This window comes from Phoca vitulina, unplaced genomic scaffold (assembly GCF_004348235.1).
Source record: "Phoca vitulina isolate PV1807 unplaced genomic scaffold, GSC_HSeal_1.0 scaffold25, whole genome shotgun sequence".
In the NCBI taxonomy this organism is placed as follows: Eukaryota; Metazoa; Chordata; class Mammalia; order Carnivora; family Phocidae; genus Phoca; species Phoca vitulina.
In genome coordinates, this window is record NW_022589728.1 from 41,381,713 (window position 1) to 41,388,046 (window position 6,334).

Sequence of the window (6,334 nt, forward strand, 5' to 3'; positions counted from 1 at the left end):
CGTGACATGGTGCTCTTGAGATCCCTGTAATTTCCTGGGTGATAGGAGTGTCTTTTGTTCTAAGAAGGCAACACTGGGTGGTTCCAGGTTGAGGGCTGATCACTAAAAACACCAAGCCATGATTAGAAGCTTGGAATTTTCCACTCTGCCCCTTTCCCTCATTCTTTTGAGAAGGGAGAAGGGCTGAAAATGGAGTTAATGACACATTCTGCCTACATGATGAAGCCTCCATAAAATCCCAATAGTCCTGGGGGATGGGGGGTTCAGAGAGGTTCCAGGTTGGTGAACACATCCATACTGGGAGGATGATGATGCACCCCAACTCCATGGGGACAAAAGCTCCTGTGCTCAGGACTCTCCCAGATCTTGCCTTATGTATCTCTTCATCTGGCTGTTCACCTGTATCCTTTATCATAACCCTTAGTAAACTAGTAGATGTGTTTCTCTGAGTTCTGTGAGCTGCTCTAGCAAATTAAACAAACCCAAGGCAGGGGCTGTTGGAACTTCCCTCTACAGTTGGTAGGTCAGAAGCACAGGTAATAACCTGGGCTTGCAACTGGCCTCTGAAATGAGTTTGTATATCTCTGGGTAGACAGTGTCAGAATTGAGTCAAATCGTAAGACACCTAGCTGGTGTTGGAGACTCGCTTGCTGTTGTGGGGAAACCACCCCCACACATACATTTGGTGACCAGAAATGTCAGAAGTGAAGTGTTTTGTGTGGATAGTAAAAGAAACACTCAGGAGGTAGACTGAACTGAGGTTTTCTTCCCCCCACAACAGGAGGGAAAGACCAGACTTTTCATTTTATTTATTTATTTTTTTAAAAGATTTTATTTGAGAGAGATACAGAGAGAGAGAGAGAGCACAAGTAGGTAGAGGGGCAGAGGGAAAGGGAGAAAAAGACTCCCTGCGGATCAGGGAGCCCGACACAGGACCATGACCTGAGCCGAAGGCAGACGCTTAACCGACTGAGTCACCCAGGCGCCCCCAGGTTTTTCATTTTAGACACACACTCACCCACCCCCCACTCCTCTCCTTTGGAGCTCCCTCCCCTGAAGGAGGTCTGCTGACCAGAAGGGCTCATCTGTGGGACTCATTATGTCCCCAGGACAGAGCACTACATTAGCATAGGAGATGCACTGGAATCAGAATACGTTTAGAATTAGTTCTTAGCATACAAATATTCGTAAGAGGCGCAGCGGGCCACTATTGACTGAAACAGTCCTGGCTGGGAGATCTACCCAGATTTAAGCTGGTTAGTTCACTGAGATCCTGGAATAGGAATCTCCCAAGAAGAGAGGAAAGCTGGAGACAAAGAGGAAGTGAGAGATGAACTGCAAAAAACTCACTGAGGTTGCAACATCAACCTGGTATTCTGCATAGTAAGTTCTGACAATGTTCTCTTGTTTCTATCAGCCTCCTTCTCTTAGTCTGGCTTACGAGGCTGGCATTTAATTTTGATGCTTCTGAGTTAATTTATTCAACTTTATTATCCTTGCTATATGCTATAGACTGGATATTTGTGTCCCCCTCAAATTCATATGTTGAAATCCTAATCCCTAATGTGCTGGTTTTTGGAGGTGGGGCCTTTGGAATGTGGGGCCTTAAGTCATAAAAGTGAAGTCCTCATGAATGGGATCAGTGCTCTTACAAGAGACCCCAGAGAGCTCTCTTGCTCTCTTCTACCATCTGAGGACAGAGCGAGAAGATGGCCATCTGTGAACAGGGTGTGAGTCCTCACCAGAATCTGAATGTGTCAGCACCTTGGTCTGGGACTCCCCAGACTCCAGCACTGCGGGAAACAAATTTCTGTTGTTTATAAGCAATCCAGTCTATGGCATTCTCTTATAGCAGCCTGAATGGATCTTCACAGTGTTGTGATTAACATATACAGACTGTTCTCTAGTATATCCAGGTTTGAACCTGTGGGTTGTGGGGCACCTGGGTGGTTCAGTTGGTCAAGCATCTGACTTTCAATCTCAGCTCAGGTCTTGATCTCAGGGTCCTGAGTTCAAGCCCTATGTTGGGCTCCACACTGGGGATGGAGCCTACTGAAAATGAAACAAAACAAAAAAATACCTGTGGGATGTTTCATTTGCATATAGATTGTTTTTCTATTGTAGAGCATTGGTTGACTGTTTATAGAAGACTCAGTACCAGGATAAACATTACCGTATGTTACAGTAAAGCTATCTGGAAAGAATACAAAACTAATGATTTTGGCATACTATTAGAGAAACTGTTTGTAAAACTCAAATGACCATGTAAAGCTTGTCAAGGAGTCTAGATTGGTTTTGTTTTACACCATATGGGATGAAGAAATGTCAGTGTGGCTCATTAAGGGTGCTCTTGCTAGCTGCTGAAAAGTAGATGTTGGCTACTCTTGGAATTTGACTTAAAGCTAGACAGATTTGCTTTGTTATAGGGTCAAAGTTTTGTCTAAAGTTGTTTTCTTTTTTAAGATTTATTTATTTTAGAGAGAGAGCACGAGAAAGTGCAGGGCGGGGGAGGTGGGAATGGGCAGAAGGAGAAAGCAAATCCCAAGCAGACTCCCCTCCTTTCCCTGCTGAGCCTGGAGCCTGGCTTAGGCTCCATCTCAAGACCCTGAGATCATGACCTGGGCTGAAATCAAGAGTTGGATGCTCAACCAACTGAGCTACCCAGGCGCCCCAAAAGTTATTTTCTTTTAAAATTAAATAAAATCTCTGTATACAGAAATAATTATTATATTATAGTAGTCTCAACTACGATATCGCCCCACCGAGGGCCTCATCTAAGTGTACAAAACTAGTGGTAAACAAGAATAAATGGGATGAATTTCATAACATTTGCATATGTGGCCTGTGGATTCTGGAGTCTGTGCCTTGGCACCTGAAGTTGAGTGGTGATGGCTGTTGACTTCTGATGTACTTTTAATTTTTTTTATTAAATATTTTATTTATTATTTGACAGAGACACAGGGAGAGGGGGAACACAAGCAGGGGGAGTGGGGGAGGGAGAAGCAGGCTTCCCGAGGAGCAGGGAGCCCGATGCAGGGCTCGATCCCAGGACCCTGGGATCCTGACCTGATCCGAAGGCAGATGCTCAATGACTGAGCCACCCAGGCGCCCCATGATGTACTTCTTTTTAATCAGGAACTTTCTCTCTTTCTCTCTCTCAGCTTTCACAGGCCCGTTCTAATGACCTGTGAATTGCTCACAGACAACTACAGAGAAGAGACATAGAATCAGAGAAAGGGACCGGGGCAACAGTGAGAACTATGTTCTACAGAGACCCATTTTTTATTGACTTCTTTTTCTTTTTTCCCTGGAAATTGGGAAAAACCCTAAAATGGCAATAGCACATAGTGAGGTGGCTGCCTGGACCACCGAGGTGACATTGCATTTCTTAGCGTCATTCCCTATTGCAGAATTTCATAGATAGATGTGTTTTAGAAGTAGAAATGAGGGGCGCCTGGGTAGCTCAGTCGTTAGGCGTCTGCTTTTGGCTCAGGTCACCATCCCAGAGTCCTGGGATCGAGTCCCGCATCGGGCTCCCTGCTCTGTGGGAAGCCTGCTTCTCCCTCTCCCACTCCCCCTCCTTGTGTTCCTTCTCTCGCTTTGTCTCTGTCAAATAAATAAATAAAATCTTAAAAAAAAAAAAAAGAAGTAGAAATGAACGTGTACTTTTAAGTTATGGGACCTAATGGATTTTAGGGAATGAGCCCTGGATCGGGAGCCAGGAGACCTGGCTTTGAACAGCCCAGCCATTTATTTGCATTGGTTTCTTCACATATAAAATGAAATGCACCACAAAATTAAATGAAATAAATAAAATGAAATAAAATGGGATATACCATCTACTAATGAATCGATAAATAAAATATGAAATATCCACATAATGGAATATCATTCAGCCATAAAAGGGAATGAAGTACTGAAACACGCTACTACATGGATGAGCCATAAAAACATTATGCTAGGTGAAGGAAGCCAGACACAACAGATTATTATAGGATTCCATTTATGTGACATGTGCAGAATAATTAAATCTATAAGGACAGAAAGTAAACTAGTATATTAGGTAGCTGGTATGGGTTTTTTTTTCCTGGAGTGATGAAAATGTTCCTAAAATTGATTGTGGTGATGGCTGTATTCACAAATTTATGAATATAGTAAAAGCCACTAATTGCACACTTTAAATGGTAAGTTGTATGATATGAGAATTACAGTTCAATAAAGCTGTTATATAAAAAAAGAAAGAGGGGCGCCTGGGTGGCTCAGTTGGTTAAGTGTCTGTCTTCGGCTGAGGTCATGAGCCCTGGGTCCTGGGATGGAGTCCCACGTTGGGCTCCCTGCTCATCAGGGAGCCTGCTTCTCCCTCTCCCCTCTGCTTGTGCTCTCTCTCGCTCTCTCTCTCTCAAATAAATAAAATCTTTTTTAAAAAATAAAAGAAAAGAGAATAATTTCTGCCCAGCTCAGATATGTTGTGAAGCTCAAATGAGTTGTTTTCCAAATAAGAAAAGTATTTCAAACTATATAATGATGATGATTTTTAGACCTCACTACTTCCTTCGGTTGGAAGCTGATAAACGCTAAGAGATCTCAGGCGATAACTAGCACTTCAATAGACCGGAGAGACAGGGCTGTGGCTCTGAAGCATGGAGATCTGATAAGAGGGAGGAGTTTGAAGCGGATAAGTGATGAGGGAGAGAACCACAGCTGGACTGTAAGCTCCTTGAGGGCAGGGACTGCATCTCTGTCTTGTTCTGTTGCAAGCCCAGTGCCTAATACGCCATCTGGCTCAGCAAGTACAAATGAATGAGTAAATGAATAATGAGTGAATATGTGGTAAAACTAATGAATGGAGCATCCCTGCATGAAAACAGTGAGACACCACCCAGCCAATACACCATGTCACCAGGAAACACATTCAGATTCTCGCTTTGATGCTGACAGTTGAGGGGGATCTCATTGTTGAGGGTTATTCCATTACTAAGGGAGTGCTAATTCTCTTTCAAGTGTTGCAGATCACAGGGGTTCTTACTTCTCCTTAAGACTGCAAAGAAGGAAAGTTTTACTCTGTATTGACTTTAGTGGTGTCATGGCTAAGTTTGCTTCATCTTTTCTTAGTTGTCATGAGCCAAGGTGAGGGTTGGTCTCCAGAACAAAAGCACCACAAGGTCTGGTCTAGCTATGCTGGGAGGACTGAGGACCTGTGGGCCGAGCCCAGAAGTCAGCTTTGCTGCAAGACAAAGGCAAAGCATTCATAAGGTGGTTTGGAACTAGGGCAACCATTTTGTGTGGTCCTTGCATTGTAAGTCCCTGTGATGGGGACAGGAGTCACCTCCAGAAGAAAAGCTTAAGCTACTCTATTATTCCATCTTTACCAGAGAATGGAGAAGTGGAGAACTCTCTACTTTCTGCTATGGGTTCTGGGGAGTCCCCTTTTTATCACTAAACTTAAAAAAAAAAAATCCTTGCCATCCAAAGAGTTCTAATTAGAAGCCCTCTGAAGGACTTATACCTCCAGGTCTTACACTTAAGTAACAACCATGAACATGTGACTCATGGACTTCAGGATGTGAACTGCTCAGACCAAGAGCTACTTGATTCAAGGCCTGGATATTTCCGTTTAGAAACGGATTCTGGATTAAGAGAGATTTCCTCACGACATGGAAAAAAGGGCACGATTAGTTAAGAAAAGATCTAGAACACACAGTATAACTTACCTGGGAGCCAAAACCTTCTTGCTGATGGATGAACTCCAGACTTTTCATTTATGCTCAGATAGTAAATCCTTCCTACCGAGGAGAATTGCAGCAGTGATGGCAGAAGTCTTAACCAGGAAGGTACTTTTCTTCACCTTTTTTTTTTTTTTAAGATTGATTTATTTATTTGAGAGAGCAAAGGGGAGGGGCAGAGGGAGAGAATCTTCAAGCAGACTCCCCACTGAGTGCAGAGCCTGAAGTGGGGCTTGATCCCATGACCCATGAGATCATGACCTGAGCCAAAACCAAGATTAGGACGCTCAACCAATTGAGCCACCCAAGAGCCCCTTTTCTTCACCTTTTATTTCCCTTCCTATATTTCCAGTCTTTCTTGGACTACATATCCTGGAGCTAAACAGCATAAATGCTAAACTTCAAAAGCCTCAGCAAAAAATTACTTGCCTAAGGGAATTGTATGTACCACATAAAGTAGATCATCTTTCCATCCCCTCCTCCACTTATTGCTTCCAAAACAGACATCTAAAAAGCCAGGAAGCCAACAAAGGAACAAATAAACAAACACAAACCACCAGTAAAACCAGCTCTCCTCACCCCACCAATAAAAAAATATCTCCCAATCTCTA